This window comes from Neovison vison, chromosome 12 (assembly GCF_020171115.1).
Source record: "Neovison vison isolate M4711 chromosome 12, ASM_NN_V1, whole genome shotgun sequence".
Lineage (NCBI taxonomy): Eukaryota > Metazoa > Chordata > Mammalia > Carnivora > Mustelidae > Neogale > Neogale vison.
In genome coordinates, this window is record NC_058102.1 from 27,311,149 (window position 1) to 27,330,470 (window position 19,322).

Sequence of the window (19,322 nt, forward strand, 5' to 3'; positions counted from 1 at the left end):
TTGGTAATTCTTTCCTTGGCCTGAGAAGAAGACCAGACCCAGAGATGTCAATGTTGGCTCAAGGTCGTGTTGCTGGTTCATGCCAGAGGATGATATATTGTCATGAGGATTAGTTTAGACAATATATATTAAGTGCCTCATGTAGTGTGGGCCCACCGGGTGCTCCCCAACAGGTGTAAGAATCATGGAAATACAGAGCTTAGTCTGGCTGCCGGTCCTGCTGTCTATAACTATTAGTTCTGGTAATTTATTTCTCTCATTTAAAGACTATGAAAATCATTTCAAAAGGCTGCCCTACTTTTCCTTTGAACATCAGACACATTTTCTCAAAGGTCCCCTTTCTCTTTCTACTGGCTGGGTAACCTATTTTTTTTTTGATTGGTTGGGGTCATTCTCCGGAGCCATCAGCCATTTCACAGGTTGGAGACATGGGGACAGCCAAGCAAATGGTAGAGATCATCTTGAGTTCACCACTGGTCCAGGGCCAGGGGATTGGGTTACTGGGATATGGGCACCCCCATATATCCAATGCCTTTCAGGATATTAAGTGTTCTGTAAACATAGCTCCTTCCTTGGTGCCCCATGAGTGTTGCCACCTGTCAGAAAGCAGTACCCCAGGCTGTTTACTTGATGTGGAGACAAGACACCGCATCTTCCTGGACCTTTCAACTTCTTAAGTTCTGATCCTGGACAGCAGTGATGCTATAATATTTCTGATTACCAAAGGTTGCTGATGGGAGAATGTGGGATTGTTTGCAAGGGTTTGGGGTCTGAATGTACCGATTGCCAAGAGGATAGAGCCTGATGGTCTGATCTTTGGTGCAACGTCTGCTGTGTGTATAGGGAGAGCTAACCTCTATGCTAATGTCGGCTCCAAAAACAAACTTAGAAGATGGATGCTAGGCAGACATCGCTACCCCTCACTCCAAAGACGAGAACACTGAAGTCAAGGGTCAGGCCCAAGGTCACCCTACAATATCTTACTGGAGGCAGAAATGGAATCTGAGTCTCAACTCGGGAGCTAGCTCTCAGTGCTGTTGCAGCATGCCATGGCCGAAGTCCCGTGGGGAGGCCTTTCACCCCGAGAGCCAAGTTCTGGGTTTAGGTTACACCTTTCTGTTCTTTAACTTGGCCTTCCACTGCTGGGTCAGAGCAGCTCTTTGCTCTGACCAGTTGGGTTTTTTTTTTCTTAGACTGAAGAGACTCAGCATGCTTCCCCGTCCCCCCTCTAGTAGGAAAGGGAGGGGCCTAAGACCAACATGTGGGTCACACTCCACTCAAGACTATGAGAGTAGGGAATTGGAGTCTTTATCTTTTAACCTTGTCAAACAGACCTGGTCTTTAATGCATGATTTGTAATAATGGAGGTGATTCAGACAACCATTCCCTGTCAGGGGCCCTGCTGGGGAGACAGCAAGAGGCCAGGACCTAAACTTTGAAGGCACAGTGTACTGACTTGAATCCCGACTCCGTTGTTTTCTGGTTATATGACCTTAGGCAAGCACCTTAACCTCTCTGTAGCTCAACTTTCTGGTATGTAAACCGGGTAAAAAGAATTCCTTAGGATGACATCATTTTTGCAAAGTCCCTGTTACATAAAGAATATTCAGGAAATATTGGCTTCATCACTCCTTCTCACCCCACACACATGTTAAAAACAGCAGTCATATTTTGAAGATCACATTAAAAGAATAAATGTTATGCCTAGGAAGCTAAGTGACTCAATAGCTAGCAAAAATTAGGTCTTTGAGGTTAGTAGCTTTGCCACAAACCAAATACAGATTTCCTGTTAATGGCCTTTAAATATATTAATGAGAGACTGTTTGTGCTGCTTGGATGGAAGGAAGCACAGTACCATATTTTGTGCCCCTGGTGTCCTTGAGGAAGTGTTGAGACAAATGCATCCCCATAGGGTGCATATTGTGAATGAATGGAACTGTATTCTTCTTACACTGCTACAGTATTTGATCCAAAGGTCGGGGCGGGGGGAACCTCTTTATATGAAAACTTGATGTATGCCACATCCTGCAGTGATAACTTAAAGTGACGTGCAGCTTTTTACACAAGAGTTGTACGATAAAGGATGAAGCATTTTAAAAATGATTAACCACTGGATAGATTTTTACTCATAAATGTAATCAGTTTAAAATGATAACTGCCAATACTTTTTAAAAATTTTGAGATCATTGCCATTCACTGCATTTCTCTTTGTTTTCCTCCCCAAATCCAAAAGCAGATCTGTTCTCCACACTTGATGGGCCACTAAATAAATTGACTTAAAATCCCTCTATTTGTAGTACACTTAGGTTGGCGGTGGAAAGAGGAGCAGATACAATGCTATGTGGCATAGTCTTGCCCTCCGTTTACACCCTGGTCAATCTTCAGATGGGTAATATCCCAAATAAAGCCAGCCAGACTATCCAAAAGAAAGTAGGCTACTCTCTCTCTGTTTCCATCTGTCTGAACGAGAAGCCAGCTAATGTTCAACCTAAAATTGAATTCCAGACTATTGGAAATAACTAGTTTTTTCCCTCCTGAAAGTCAGAAATCAGAGTGTTAATCAGTATTGTTTTTAGAGTTGTATATTAAGAAAAAGTAGTTTAAATTCTAAATCATTATATCTACATATGTATATCTCAAGTAGAAAACCGAGTGAATTTTCACATCTTTATCTACTGGAAAAGTAGGGTTACCCTTGTGGGCTATGACATTTCCTAGTTCTCATCGGTGTACTGGTAGGTGCAATGCCCTTCTAGTTTTGGATGTGGAAGGTGATCGTATGCCATCAACTGTGCTCATGGCATAAACACCACTGAGGTATCTACAGGTAACAGGTATTCCTTCCAGCCATGCTTCCCAGATATGTTAATAAAATATTTCATAAAATAGGAAAAGGATATTCCTAATGCACTAGCAACAGAGCATGAATGCCAAACTGTACTTCTTTTATTTATTGACTTACTCACTCATTCAGCCAAGATGTATGTTATACTCACTGTATTCCCAGCCCTATACTTCATGCTGAACTTCGGAGATCACGTGAGAGATGAACAGGTTAAGCAAGAGTGTTTGCCCTGTGTTTCATAGATTTTCAGTGGGTCTGGGGTTAAATTTTAGGGGACCAAGAAATCCCTTGAAATTAAATCAATCATTGGTCTAAATTCTTGTAGATAAATTTTTCTGAGAAAAGGACCTGTATCTTTCATCAGATTATCAAAAGGATCAAGATCCCAAAAGGTTAAGGATCTACTGGCCCAGAAGGGAAGAAAACCCAACTCTGGCTTGAAATACAGCCATTGGCTTTATAACCCTGGTCAGAGCCCAGGTGGGAGGTCTCCCCACGGTCCCTACTCCAGTGCTTCACCATCAGTGTCTCCACTTCTGAGTCTCTCTCTTCTTGTTCCTAAGTTACTCTTTCCTTGTATCTTCACTTTGAATTTCTGATAAGGGCTATTTGATCAGCTCTGTAAACCCCCATCATTTCAGATGGGGCAAGGCCTTCTTGCCAGAACATTTCAAAGGTTTTTGGCCGCCCATTGACTGCTTTTGGGACAAGCACCAATTCAGCTCTCATCAGTTTTGCCAGGTTGAGGGGAGGTGTCACTGGGGACAGATCATGGCCACTGGTCTAGAAGGCCATCTAGGAATCCTCCTGGGAGAGACTGTTGATGAGGGTGTTTCCTGGTGCTGGAGTGACAGTCCCTGTTAGGTGCTGGTGTGACAGTCCCTGTTCTCCAGTATGGATGGATGGATTTAGGGAGATAAATTGGACTGTCCACTAATTTGCCAGATCCCTCTTGGAATAGGTTAGTCAGATGACTGGTTATATTTGGGAACCATCGTTTGGCCATGGGATACAAGAAAGTTAATTGTCCCATGGGTAATTAGAACCAAAAACTATGGCCTTATTAGTCTTAGCTCAACCCAACTAACTAGTAATAGTGATTGTGAGAAGCACAGACATGAGCACAAAGTGTCTTTAATTCTGGTCCACCATAAACTCTTACTTGTCCCAAGTCAGGTACCAGGGATGTAAAGACAAGTAAGACTTAAACCTGTCCTTGACGAGATCACACAGGAATAGAAGTTATATTGTTTGATATAAAGACATGAATTGAAATGGCAATTGGCTGGGAGCCAAGAGGCCCGAATTCTGGTGCCGGCTCTGCCATACATTGGTTTTGTAAGCTTGGCTCCATTATTTGGAGGCTCCAAACCATATTTTTTTAAAATGGAGAAAATAAAACTCACTCTGCTTGGCTCTATGGTTGTCATAGGGACTAAATAAGATAATACATGTGAAAATACTTTATTTTAAATTGCTAAGGCAAAACAAGGCTTTAAAAAATTATTGCTTTAGTTTTGGGTATTATTGGCAGAACCAAACCATTCATTACTGGCGCCATGCTTGTTCCTATCATTAAATACATTCTTTGTCCTCTCAAGGTCTTTGCGAATAGGTTTAAAAGAAATCTGATCACGTTGGAAACATGTGCATTTTAGTGTTGTGCATTTGGCTTCAAAGAACATCTGATAAAGGCTTTAAAAGTTTAAAAGTACAAACTGAATATTAAAAGCACCAGTTAAAAGTTAATGAAGCAGGGCCTATCAGGTAAGAAAACTTATTTACTAAGGGTGAGATAGTGCCTCTGTCTTTTGTAAGAATTTTCTAGCTCTCAGAATTATGCTAGAAATTTCCAAAAGATTGATTGGTATAGTGCCTACAGCCTTCTTAAAGCTATACAAGACTTTCAACAAGGGGCATACAAAGTTTCAGATTGTTTGTGACCTTAAGTGATTTATTGATGCCAAGTAAAGTATATGAACAAGAGTTCCTTTTCTGATTTTAGTCTGGCAGGATGAGTTTGTGAGTTTGGTCATTCATACACCAAAGAAACAAGGACTTTCTTTTGAGGTCTTTTGATTCTCTGCATGTCTTTCATACTGTCTGGGCCATTGAGGGCTTAAGCTGTTCATGTTCTTGAGTATTACTGACCTGTCTCCAGGCTCCCCAGTAGGAGTATAAGATCCTTGGGGACTGGAACTGTATTATATTGCTAAAAGTATGTATACTACTATAATGAATATCACATTGAGAAAGTATCACATTGAGAGTATCACATTGAAAAAGCCATATTGAGGCAGAACACTAAACAGGTGATAGTTTCCCATTTTGGGCCCTTTCTGAGTTCCAGAATCCTGTTGGAAATAGGTATGGTTTGCTGGATCTGGTATCTGGAGGTAGCACTTAAAATGATTCCTGAACTTCGGGGTTGATGAAGCCAACAAAAGGGTGTGTTGAAAATGACGAAGTCTGCCCACTGAAGTGAGGATCACACATAGTTTACTAATCATATTTGGAAGCAAGGAACCAAAAAATACCCATAGTGATGTTTCCCCCCAGTTACCCTTAACTACGAAACTGGCAGGGACATCTGGCAGTTAAACGTCTGCCTTTGGCTCAGGTCTCGGTCCCAGGGTCCCGGGACTGAGCCCAGCATCAGGCTTCTTGCTCAGTGGGGAGCCTGCTTCTCCCTCTGCCTGCAGCTCTCCCTGCTTGTGCTGTCTCTGCGCACCTCCCCCTCCCCCGACAAATAAATAAATAAGCCGCTGCCTTCGGCTCGGGTCATGATCTCAGGGTCCTGGGATCGAGTCCCGCATCGGGCTCTCTGCTCAGCAGGGAGCCTGCTTCCTCCTCTCTCTCTCTGCCTGCCTCTCTGCCTATTTGTGATGTCTGTCTGTCAAATAAATAAATAAAATCTTTACAAAAAAAAAGAAAGAAAGAAAAAAAGAAACTGGCAGACATGTTCAAGCGACATTGTGGTTAAAAAAGTTGGGCTCTGCAGTCCAGCGGGCTTGAGTTTGAAGTTGCGCTCCACCACTAATTAGCTGTGACCTTGGTCAGTTGACTTAATTCTTCTAAGGCTGCTTTGCTGCTAGTAAAACGGGGATGATAATAATATGTCCTGGATAGGGGTCGTTGGGAAGATTATGAAGTGACACAGGCTACCGTACTCAGCAGAGTGCACGGCACCGCGAGATGTGCTCAAGGTCGGGGAACCATTCCCATTAGCTAAGGGATCAGCCTTCGCCCTGCTCTCGGCTGCCACCCATGGAATGGGCCCCTAATTGTCCTTATCTCCAGGGTTTGTGCTGGGTGTTCCGCTCTCGCTGCTTGCTTTATTAGTCACTATGGATTGTACTTCTGGGAATGGCTGCGTAGTGGAGGTTCCTGTCTCTATCCTGAGGGCCAGTCCTGTGTCAGTCATTAGGATATACACAGGGTCAACCTGAGTGGTCAAGTCCTAGGGATTGGAGGAGGGTGTAAGCCCCTGTAGGCCAAAAGGACTCACTCCCCCCCCCCCGGGAATGGGAAGTCAAAAGAGATTTCCTGTCATCTCGGGGCTCATAACGCATAGCGCCATTAAACAGCCCAGCAGCAGAGGCTCTGGACATTCTAGTTTAATCACTTCATACCCAAAGCCATATGGCAGAAGGCAGCTGAACTCTGGTTATTGGAACTGCTCTATTACATGACTGCCTTTTAATTTAACAACCATTAGCAGTACATAGATGCTGAATTCAAGGATGGGCTGAAGAGTGAGGTGAAATCTGGAATGCTCTTTGAAACCCTTGCCTTTGGAGGTTAGCCTCCGCTTCGATTGACGTCTTAGTGCGCTTTTTGGCATGAAGGATCATGGACTTCATAAAAACAGTGGTTTCTTATTGGGCTGGAGTACCAGTGCTGCAGCTAGGTATCAGAATCCCACCGGGGGTCCTGAGGTTTATCCCTGACCTGGCTAGTTTGGCCAGGGAGAATGTTAAGAGAGAGAATGTGAATCATTCCAGGTAAGCTGATAATAGGTTGCTACAGCTCTGCTCTGGGAAAAGCCCAATTCTTGGGAATACGGTATCTTATCTACAGCTGCAGAACTAGAGGAAAATGGAACTCTCTTTCTATGAACTGATTGCCTGTTCTTTGCTGAGGTTCCAGACTTCTCCCGGCCTTCCTTCAGCTCTCTTTCCCAGCACTTGGCACACTGAGGACTTCTAGATTCAGGTCAAGGAATCATAGTTACATCTTGTCCACTAGGTTAGTGTTACACATGTGTCAGCTCCTCAGAACCCTCCGGCATGGAGGAATGGTGACAGTCTCTGAGAATCTTAACATAGCTTAAATATTTCATGTAGTTTGTAAAGTTGCCAGATGGTTCGAAACCGTGTCACTAAACAGAGTCCCTTGAGAGTGGGGACTGCCCTGTGTTTGTACCTGTGCCATCAAGCCAACGGGTGACTCATGTTTTATGAATGAGTGGGTGGATGGGTGAAGCATCTGGAATAGGCTAAGGAAGTTACCTTAGTTTACCTTTGATGGAAGAGGCAGTATGGAAACGAATGAGATGGCTTGCCAGAAGGACAATAAATTCCAACAAAGCAACATGGAGGATTAAGGGAAGGTGAGGGGGAGACCGTGAAGCCAGCAATAAGAATACGAGTTTGGTAAAACAGAAACTCACAACTCAAGACTGAGACACAAAGTTCCCTTCTGAACAAAAAGTTAAGCCTATTCTTTGAATTAAAGAAATCCTCTAACATCACCGATGGTCCTTTCTCTAGTCAAAATCCTTCCGTCTCTGTTTCAGAATAGTCCCTTTATTTCTATTCTGTATGTTAGCACATTTTTATCTTCTTTTGAAGGCAGTGGGCGAGAAAAATATTCTTTCCAGAGAAAAAGCACACACCTTTCCTCATTTGTTCATTAAAAGCAGGATTTCCAGGGACGCCTGGGTGGCTCAGTTGGTTAAGCAGCTGCCTTCAGCTCAGGTCATGATCCCAGCATCCTGGGATCGAGTCCCACATCGGGCTCCTTGCTCGGCAGGGAGCCTGCTTCTCCCTCTGCCTCTGCCTGCCATACTGTCTGCCTGTGCTCGCTCTCTCCCTCTCTCTCTGATAAATAAATAAAATCTTAAAAAAAAAAAAAAAAAGCAGGATTTCCAAAGTCACATACCCAGACCACCCCATGACAGATTGCCCTGGAAGCAAGAGTACCAATGAAGGAGTGAGGTGAATTCAGTCCTTGAGCCCCACAAGCTCTAAAGTTCCTATAAATATTTTACTACACTCTAATAAAGTCCCTGTGCTTCCCTAGGATGGAGGATAGCATACGTTTCCTCTTCGCTTTCAGCAGCTTCTCTAAGAACATAAGAGGAATTAAGCCTCAATACCTTGGTGGTGGCTGCTGAAGATTGAGTTTCAAACCATCAATTACTCCCAGCCCCACCTGACAAGTATTAAGTGAAGCCATCATGCAAAGTTATAATTAGAGATTGAAAATGCTGACCAGGAAGCTCGCAGGGCCTTTCAAAATGCTCCCAGGAGCTTGCCCAATTGCAAAAGGCTATTGGGCGAAGTAATTCAAGTCAACCTGGGGTTGAGGGGGGGACTCTAAGAATTTCAGAGGGGAAGAAGGGAGTAATTTGGATTAGAAGCTTGTCCCCCCAGCTTTTCCCTGAGACCGTCAGTGAAAACTCCTACAGCATTGGGTGAATGACATCCAAATTCTTTCTGTATCAGACCTTTAGGATGCAGAGCCAAAAAGCTGAAGTCTACCCAGCAGAGGGGCTGAAGACTAGTGCCCCTATGGGAATTGTTTCATGGTAAGAAAATTAGAAAGCAGGGCCCAAGAACATGCCTAAGTACTTGTGGAAAATGTGCTGCAGCTTAACGAGATGGTATGGTTTTTATTTCTCTCACCCTGAATGAGAAGGCCTGTGACTTTCAGCGCACTGGGTCTCTAAGGTGACACACAAAGGCTTGTACAGGACCAGCTGTGTGCTAGGCACCACAACGGCATGGGGACACAAAGCCAGGCCTCGCCCTCAGGGTCTCACAATCTAATGGGAGGAAAAAGACATGGAAATGAGAAAGTGGGATGAATGTAAGTTGATTGCGATCAGAAGAGAGGGGCAGGTACAGGGAGGTAAAAAGAGATGTTTCTGTGTGGAAAGCGGCTGGCTGTGTGGGGCATCCAAGGCGGGAGCAGGCTAGGTCAGGAGTTCCTCATTGAGACGGTAAAGTCCAACAGAGAGTCAGTATGTGTGAAGACACTGAAAAGGAAAATGGCTTCGCTTAAGTTTTACCCCCTTTCCCTTTCCGTGGCGCCCTCTAGTGGTAGTGGCAAAAAGCCAGAAAAGCTTAAATAAAGATTCTAAAATGTACTTCTGCAGACCACAGGGACAGTGTGAACAGTGAAGCCAAGGCCAATGTAAAGCTCTTGACTTCACACCTTGGGGTTTACAGCGGGGAACAAACCGGCAACAAGATTTTCAAAAGGTTCACTCTTTGATAGCAGCACCATCAAAATGAGCCTGAAATAATGCACTAATCGCATGGAGCCCTTACCCTTCCTGCAAGAGGCCTAATTCTTCGTTTAGAGCCCAGGGCCAGGGTTTGGAGTGCTTGCTGTAGAGCCGTGTTGGGAAGAATGGTTGCACTCAGGGGCGAAGAGTGTAGTGATCCATTAATGATGTCTGCCGTGGTGTGGGAAGGGGTGGGTGGGAGCGCATGCGCCTGTGCATTTGCCAACCCTGGCCTAGGGCATATTCTCAGGCATCTATGTCTGCCGTGTAACCATAGCCTATAAAGCTAAAATTCATTCAATTGTAACTCCTGTGGTGGGAGATAATCGTGGTTTTGGTGACATACATAGAGAATTTTCACAGACTTTACCAATACTTTTGACTATGACAGACACACTTCGGTAAATATTAATAGTCTTGGGTTTAGACATATCCACTCCACTGTGGAACAGAGATGATGTACTTGTTTGTATCCTGGAGTATTCATCTTTCAAGACCTTCATATTTCCTGTCTTCTGGTTTGATACTCAACAAATGCCATTCTCATGGCTAACCTGATTTCTTGCTTCTGGGAAACGAAGGATCCTGTTTATTTGAAACCAACATTATTGTTGCTGAAAAGCTATTTCTCCAATGAGGATACTAATAGTATCTCTTTGATAGTAAGTTGGCTTTTGGGGCTATATGCTAATTCTTTTCTTAAAATTATTTATTTATTTATTTATTTATTTGAGAGAGAGAGAGAGAGAACATAAGCAGGGGGAGCAGTAGAGGGAGATGGAGAAGGAGGATCTCTTCTCAGTGGAGGCTACCTGATGTGGGGCTTGATCCCATGACCCCGGGACCATGACCTGAGTGAAGGCAGACACTTAACCAATGGAGCCACCCAGGCACACCATATGCTAATTTTTTTAAGTATAAATTGTAAAGGGGGTGATCGCTTTTGGGGATTTGGTTAATTAAGTTTGTCAGTTTGGTTACCTTATCAGGGGACGCCCACCCCAAGAATGCTTTCTCCCACAGAGCTCTAACTTCAGCAGTAATAGGAGGCAGCTGGTTTGCTTTTGGTGATTGACAGTTGTTCTCCCAGTGTTCTCAACAGCATTGATAACAAAGCTGGTCACTCCTGCTCTTAATAGTAGATGATCTTATAGTTGGTGGCAAAGATGATTTAGTTATGCTGATAATAATATGGTTGTTTTGATAGCATAAATATATATATTTTTTTTAGCTCATAAGCTCTTTGGGTTAAGATGTGATTGCAGGGGTGCCTGGGTGGCTCAGAGGATTAAGCCTCTGCCTTCAGTTCCGGTCATGATCTCAGGATCCTGGGATTGAGCCCTGAGATTGAGCCCCGCATCAGGCTCTCTGCTTGGCAGGGAGCCTGCTTCCCTTTCTCTCTCTGCCTGCCTCTCTGCCTACTTGTGATCTCTCCCTTGGTCAAATAAATAAATAAAATCTTAAAAAAAAAAAAAAAAAGATGTGATTGCAGGAAGAGTCAGATTTGGGACACAGCCAAGATTTTGTTATTATTGGATTTTAATAGCCCATCAAAAACATTTTCTTTCTTTCTTTTTTTTTTTTTTTTAAGATTTTATTTATTTGACAGAGACACAGTGAGATAGGGAACAAAAGCAGGCGGAGTGGGAGAGGGAGAAGCAGACTCCCTACCGAGCAGGGAGCCTGATGTGGGCCTTGATCTCAAGACCCTGGGATCATGACCTGAGCTGAAGGCAGATGCTTAATGACTGAGCCACCCAGGCACCCCAAAAACATTTTCAATGAATAAATATCATTATGAAAGTTAGAGCTTAATTGTGTTCTGTTTTTAGCAGCATAGTAAGTAAAAAGTTAAGACAAATGGCCTCATATTGCAGAGAATTTAGTCTAATTGGGTACATAAAAGATGAACATAATAATAATAATACAAGGTAGCATATGCTTTATTACATATATAATTAAATATATTTGTTGGAGGTGCTCCTTCTGGCTTGCAAGAGCCAAGTGCTAAATTTTCCAGAGTTTCATAAACTGACTACTAAACGCAGGCATTATTAAAAATTAAATTACATAACTTTAACAAAATTTATGTAATTTAGAACAAAAGAAACTACATTAAAAACAAAGACAGTTAATCGTCAAAACTCATCATTTCCTAATCATTTTCCTACATTTTACTATTAGCTCTACTGGTGAAGTTTTGTCTGTTTCCTGCGTTTAGTGACATCACGTTGGTGGCTTGAAATCAGCGGTGATGGCAGTGTTTACACCGCCCAAACTGACAAAGTCAAAATGTCCTCCCTCTACCCACAGCCAGCTGTGAAACATTTTCCTACACAGCACTGTATATAAACACCGGGTAGGAAGAGCAGGACTGTCACTAGTCACTGAAGGACAAGATCACCTCAGGTTGGGAGCCAGGGAAGTAAATATTTTAAATTGGCTCTTAGTGGGTCAGGACCACCCTTGGGGACATTTAGAACCAGGACACATCACAGAATGTCCACATGTCCCCTAACGTTCCTAGACAGGGGAAATCAGGTTGACATGAATTTTAAAAGCCTCTTTGAGGTGGAACAAAGTAAATTTTATAAAAAGTAACAGTAAGCCTAGGGGGATGGGTCTGCATGTGGGAGGGTATGAGGTGCGGGAGCCCTCTTGCTCCCTCTGGTGGGGGTGGGGGGGTGGGGGTGGAGGGAGGGTGTCATGAGACAGTTGAATAACCAGGAATGACCAGTAAGGAGTTAAAGGCTTTTCTGTGCCAAAGGCCCAGGGACAAGGTGTTCCTTTGATCTTGCTGTGTAACTGTAAGAGAAAAAAAGAAATTGAAATTAAAGAAAAAAGGTAGGCTGATAGGGTGTGTTTAGGTGGTTCCTCAGAGTGGGGGAGGGACAGTCTTTGAACTAGCACCTGGATCATTGTTCTTTTCTGCCCCAAGTCTTTGCATGTGCTTAAAAGCCTCTTAGGAGAGAACAGGGACAGTTACAGGTTTTTAATCAAAGGAACTTATTCTTGATGTAAAAAAAAAAAGGCTTAAGAAAAATAAAGAGCAATAATGGCAGGAATAAGGTGACAATGGCAAGCATTAAGGGGTTTTGGAAAACTGGCAGGGGTGGGGGGGAAGGTTAAACTTTTAATAACTGGCCAGTGTTAAGCAGTAGGCCAGTGTGAGGCGGAGCCCTAAGAGGACCATCACGGAGCATAAGGAGGGGAAGACAGAGGGAGAAGACGACTCCAAGGGCACAGACAAGATCCCTATGTCACTTGGGGCTGGAGCTGATGTCAAATGAGGAGAAGCCGTTGATTGCATGAAAATCTCAGCTGAAATACAGGTTATTTCGTCCATGCTGAAGATCCCATTTTCTTACAATTCAGCAACTTGGAAATCAGGATGCATCAGACAATTGATGGTATCAAATTACTGTGGGTCAATGACAGACAGGATGGTGGTTCTGTTATGTTTGGGAACTTGGCAAAGATGTTCATATCGTGGTCCTGTGTTGTTTAATAAATACCTATTTGTAGCAAATAAATTTAACATAGGAAAACATGGTGGCATGCTTGAATTGGTGTTATTTTTACATTAAATGATGGTGTGTCTCATGATCAGGGGTACCTTACATTCAGTAAAAAACAGGTTAATTTATTTAAATTAACCTATTTGTTGATCTGGGTCCCATTTAGGCAGTTTTCAGGCTTCTCATGGAACACCTCTGTTGAACCAGAAATGTGTGACTTAGATTGATCAAAATGATCACCCAGAAGTCACTATTCTGTGTTCAGAATTGGGCCCACCATTTACTAAATTTGGCTGTTTGTTTACAATGATGCATGTCCAAACGGGTTGTTATGGCTCAGGACTACCGGATACTAAATGTTATAATTACATGTAGATAGGTGAGTTTCTGGGCTTTTTTCTTAGCATCAGAGAAGTGAGCCACCGTCCCATCTGTCCTCTTTGCGGCCCTGAGCTCCAGTCACTTGTATCGGACAGTGTCCTCCTCCAATGTATGCAGTTAGGAGAAATCACCTTCCTTTGGTACCTTCTCCAAAATGGCTCCGCAAGCGGAGAGAATAGGATGCATAAAGGTCATCATCGAAAAGTGACAACTGTGTTTGGGGGATTGTGGGTCAGTCTATCGTTTGTCTGGAATGAATCGGGTTTGTGTGGGGGAAGTGTTACAGGTAAAGATGGTGAAGTAGGTCACTACTATGCATGGGTACAGGACAAAATGAAAGCACACAGGATGTGTGGACGTTCACAGACAAATCAGCACACAGAGACTCTTTTGTTAAGTAGAATAGGCAGGCTAATGGAGGGAATAGAAAGCCGGCAGTGATGCAAAATTCTTGGCAGTCTCTGTCAAAAATGAGGGCTTCTATTCCACGTACAAAGTTTTGGGGCCTAATCCATCTCACAGCTGGTGGCCTGTTTTATTTTTCAGACAAGATTGGAAAGAGGAGGTGGGAAGCCTGTCCCCGATGGCAAAGCAGAGACAGAGGTAAGAAGAAGGGGATGCAGCTCATTTATTTTCCTTTCATTAAGCCCCTGCAAAAATAAAGACCGAGGATTTAATTGCCCTGTTTGCTTCTATCTCTAGAAAAGCTGAAATAGTAATTGCATTAACTTGTTATGAAGCTTTGCTCTTATGGGGTAATATAATTTTGACTACTGCTTCCTAATTATAGGGTTTTCATTATTCTGAAAATCCCATTCAGCATGTGTTCCATTTTCACTTTTGTGAAGTGCTTTGTGGGAAAAGGGGGGCCGCGTCTTTGAAAACCCAAGCTGAGTTGAAGCTGTGTCTTGCCCCAAGCCATTACCTCCTGTGAAAAGCAGAGCACTATGGTGATTTTTATCCTCCTTTGATAAATAATACTGTCGGCAAAGACCATATGCTCTGTCACCCGCTGGAGTTGGTGGCTCTGCTCAGCAGCGGATAATCCCGTCAAGTCAGTGATGGGTTTTATTGGGTGGTGGTAATGGCAGAAGTAATGATAGTCATTAAAATCCTGCTGCAAAGGGCCTGGGGCCTTCAGACCACAGTTAACTCAGGGAATGTCAAGAACAGTTCACTCTCGAAAGCTGCCTGGAAGTGGATAGCCCATTACCTGTTCTTCCCAAGGAGAGCTTTATGTTTGAGGATTACAGAGCCAGCAGAAGGCTACAGCAGGCCTTGGGTCTTGACCACGTCCTGCCTCTCACCTGTGGTGGTTTTGATACTTCCAGAAGATCTTCCTTAGGGGAGAATCAAGGTGGAATTATACAAAACCAAGTTCATTCATGAAAAGGTGGTAGGAAATACCCTTGGGATATCCCATTCCAATTCAACAAATACAAACTTTCCTAGAGCTAGATGGATACAGGACGCTAAAAGGTCTGAGGGATTTGGAGAATAGAATGGTTCCGGTTCTACCGGAACTGTTTTCTGGGGAAGGAGGTCTCTATTCACAAGGAACTCTGTAAGGCAAGGCAACATGTGATACTACGTATCCATTAAGGGAACTGGACTGGTGAGGGGGATGTAGATTGGTTCAGACCACAATGATTTGAGAAGATACCTCTGGGGCATAGGGGGAAAAGGTGTGAGTTAAACTTCTCTGCAAATTCCTCCAAGGTGACCTGAACAAATCAGTTAATCTCCCTGTCAGTTTTATCATCTTTAAAAAGGGAAGGGCTTTCTGAAAGATTATTGATAGGGCAAAGAACACTCAATACATCTCACTGAAAATCTGAGATTTTTAACAAAACCCTGAATTCTGGGTATGACCGGACGGGCAGAAGTGGGAGGAAAAGGAATTGCTGGTGGAGGGGACCTCGTGAATAAGGACCTGGTATTAGGAAAGTGCTTTCCTGGGTGGAGCACAGAGTTTGTGCTGATGTGTGTGTGTGTGTGTGTGTGTGTGTGTTTTCAGGGGCTAGATATACGTGCTCTTCCTTTATGAAGATAATCTCCTTTCATTCTCTTCACTTGAAACAACCCTCTTAAAATATCAAGAAACCCCCAGACAGAGGCAGCAAATTTATTCTCAGAGTTTGGTTGCAGAGATATCTGTGCAAAGAAGGGAAAATAGATAATTTTTAATTTCTTGACTCATAGAGTCATGTTTGAATTGAAAATTTATAGCTGTTGCCTTAACTAAGGGAAGATGTTGTCTTTAGTAGATGGTTTGAAAGCCAACATATACATCTTTATAGTCTGGTTCTAACTCACAGAATCCTACACGCAGGTGCACAAACACTGGTAAAAGACTATAGGAAAACAGTCAGATTGATTATGGATTCAGGACTGGATTCACAACCCTGAGATCATGATCCTGAGATCAATCATGACCTCAACTGAAATCAAGAGTTGATCGCTTAACCAATGAAGCCAACCAAAGGCCCAGAAAACAGTGAGATTTAGTATAAAAATTGGACTAAATAGAATTTAGTTAATGATATTATTATCTTACACTTATTTCATGCTTTATAAAGTATTTTTTTCATTACCTCATTTTATGTTCACCACTGACTGGGGCAGGGCATTTCCAATATTACTCTGTTTTCCAGGTGTGGAAATTGAGGGTCCAGGAGATCATGTGACTTGCTGTAAATAGCTTCACCCAACAAGTACTAGAATTGAGCTTAAAGAGTCCCAAGAGTCTTGCTCCAGGGTTCTTTCTAGCACGTTGTATAGTCCTAAGAGGCTGCAGTCTGGGGTGCTTGGGTGGCTCAGTGGGTTAAGAGCCCGACTCTTGATGTTGGCCCAGGTCATGACCTCGAGCCAGCCTCCCCCCATTCTGTGCTGGGTGTGGACCCTGCTTTCTCCATCTGCCCCTCCCCCTCTGCTTCCTCTCCTGGGCTCACACCTCCTCTTTAAAAATAAAAACAAAAACAAAAACAAAGAGAGAGGGTGTAGTCAGTCCCCTCCTCTTATATATTTTGTTTTGAGGAAATAGGTCCACCCAGAAAGTTGAAGGGAGGCATTCAGGATTGCAGGTTTGATGGCCCTGTTGGACCTCAAACCCAACTCTCTTAGCTTCTTGCCCAACGCCCTTTTCCTAACTCAATGCCGCTGGGTCATGGGTTTGAACTAAAGGCATCGCAGAATTTTTTCTTACGGTATTGACCCCATAATGATGAAGGATAGTTGGAAAGCAGGCAGGTGGGAACAGCCACAGGCCCCCCCACCCCCACCCCCAGGAAACCAGCTTTAAAAGGATTTGACCCTTCCCCCATGTGACAGGTGACAAAAACCTGGTTGGATGGCAGGTGCAGGGAGGGTTCATCAGATTGAAACAGCCTGTCAACAAGCCCATAAAAACCCCTAGACTGAGAAGCTCTAGTGGCGGGTGGCGACCCTCTGGGGTCTTCTCCCTTTTGAGGGAAGGGGAAGGTTTGTGCTGTCTCTGCTGTCTCTCAATAAGTGTTTCTCTGCTGCCTGCTGCTCTTGTCCGGTCTACCTCTTCATTCTTCAGAGGGGTGTGACCAAGAACCAGGCACACCAGCAATAAGACAGTGTTGCTAGGAATGTCATGCGGTAAAATTTCTATGGGGCAATTTTAAGGAAGATAAATGAGAGCTAAAATGTATGACATGCTTACTCCGCGTTGAGCTTTTTACATGAATCAACTCATTTAAATCCTTCCAAATACCCTCCCTGGTAACCGTGATGATTACTTTATCTTGTTACTAGAGAAACTGAGGCACAGAGAGGTTAAGTAATCGGGTCACGGACACACAGCCAGAAAATGACAGGCCAGGATGCCTCTCTAAGTAGTAAGTCCCTGGACCCTGACCCGCAGGCCCTTGGTTATTAAGCCAGAATATATCAATATTTGGAATTCAAAACTGAAAGGAAGTCCCAGCGTAGGAAAACCCTTTTAACAAATGGAGTAAATTAATAATGCAAAAGCAGTGTAGGGCAAATGTTCAGACCAATTAAGCCTATAAAAAAATGTTCATTATAGATCATTTTATCTAGTCACTAGCTAAGTACATCCTCTACTTGGTTCCTAAATCCACAGCAGGTTTGGAAATTACATGCCATTTCATTTTTATTATTACCATTTTTATTCGAGAGAGAGAGAGAGAGAGTGCATGTGAGCAGGGGAGGAGCAGAGGGGGAAGGAGAAGAGGAGGAGGACTCTCAAGCCCACTTCATGCTCTGCAGGACCCTGAGATCACCCCCTGAGCTGAAACCAAGAGTCAGCCACTGCCATTTCATTTTTTAAAGATTTTATTTATTTATTTGACAGAGATCACAAGTAGGTAGAGAAGCAGGCAGAGAGAGAGGGAGGAAGCAGGCTCCCTGCTGAGCAGAGAGCCCGATGTGGGGCTCGATCCCAGGACCCTGGGATCATGACCTGAGCCGAAGGCAGAGGCTTAACCCACTGAGCCACCCAGGTGTCCCGCCATTTCATTTTTTGAAAACACAGTCCATGCATTGCATTTTCACTCATTCACATCACCATTTCTGTTACTAGTCTGAACCGAAGTGGTCCCTCCTGTCTTTAGAACACTAATCCAGGGCTCAGTGGGGGGAGCAGAGGGAGCACGAGTGAGCACTGTCTTCCGAGTCAGAGAGGCATCTGGCCACATGATCTTCTGCTCCTTAGGGTGAGACTCGGATGCCGACTGTGGACTCTGTAGCCCGCACACACACTCAGGGATTCCTCTGGGCTTTGTATGTTCGGAGGCAGAAGAACCTACAAAGGCAGAACCTTTGTAGGTTCCCCTTGCGAACAAATTTTACTCTTCAACTGACATTATGCACAGTGAGTGAGCAGAGACCTCCAGATCCCGTGAAGCATTGCACTCCTGTGTAGGACCATCAAGTTCAGCCCTCAGCCTGGGCAAGGGGAAGCTCTCATATGGAGCTGATTACTCTAGTGTCCTAGGGGGAGTGCAAATACAAAGCCCGCTAGAATTACGATGATGCAGAAAAGGTACCCTCACTTTTTATTCCTTTTTGTCCCCTTATTTCCATAAATGCAAATTCTACCAACAAACTTAGCAGCTTTGTGGTAGTTCCTGAATTACAAGAAAACTCAAAGCCATGTGTTTTGCTTCTTATAAAAGGCAATAAACAACCTGAGGGGGTCAAACCTTTACAGCTACATTTGTCTTCCCTTTCCAAGTAATTAAAAGTGGGCAGCAGCAGTAGTAGTAGTAGTAGTAATAATAATAATAATAATAATAGGTTATTGCTTATTTAGTTCTTGTGATGTGGCGGGTCTGGTAGACCATGATCTCATTTCCTCCTTACCTCAGCCACAAGAAATGGATGTCATTGCCTTGAGAACTGGGACAATGGTCATCGACGTGACCTAGCTATTGGGACTTAGCACTGAGACCCCCTGTGTCAATATGACTCCGTTATTTGTTCCATGATAACTTTGCCTGGGAAAGGTAAGAGTATAAACCAGTAAATAAGTTCTCTGTTCACTTCTGGAAATTCCTGCAGATAACTTACCCAAGGTAACAGTCTCTTCACCCTGAGCAAATTTCTTTTTCTCCTCAAAGCACAGTTATCCTTCAAGACTTGCTTTAAGATCTTCACCTCACTTGATGGCCCTGTTGGACCTCAAACCCAACTCTCTTAGCTGAGATCATGACCTTAGCCGAAGGGAGCGGCCCAACCCACTGAGCCACCCAGGTGCCCCCAAAATAACTTCTGAGGTGGATATTATTGTCACCTTTATTTGGGGGGGGCAGGGGAGTCCTTTTTATTGAAGTCTAGCATATGTACAGGAAAGCACAGACATGAGGGACAGCTCAATCATTTTCACGAAGGCGACCATCATTCAGGTCACCAGTCCCCAGATAAAGAGACAGAACATGACCAGCCCCCCTAGAAGTCCCTTTCCAGGCCCCACCACCCTCAGTGGTGACCACATTGCACTGATGATGCTTGACTGTTTTGAATTTTATATACCGACACGGTACAGCACTGATTCTCTTGTGTGGATATACACTAC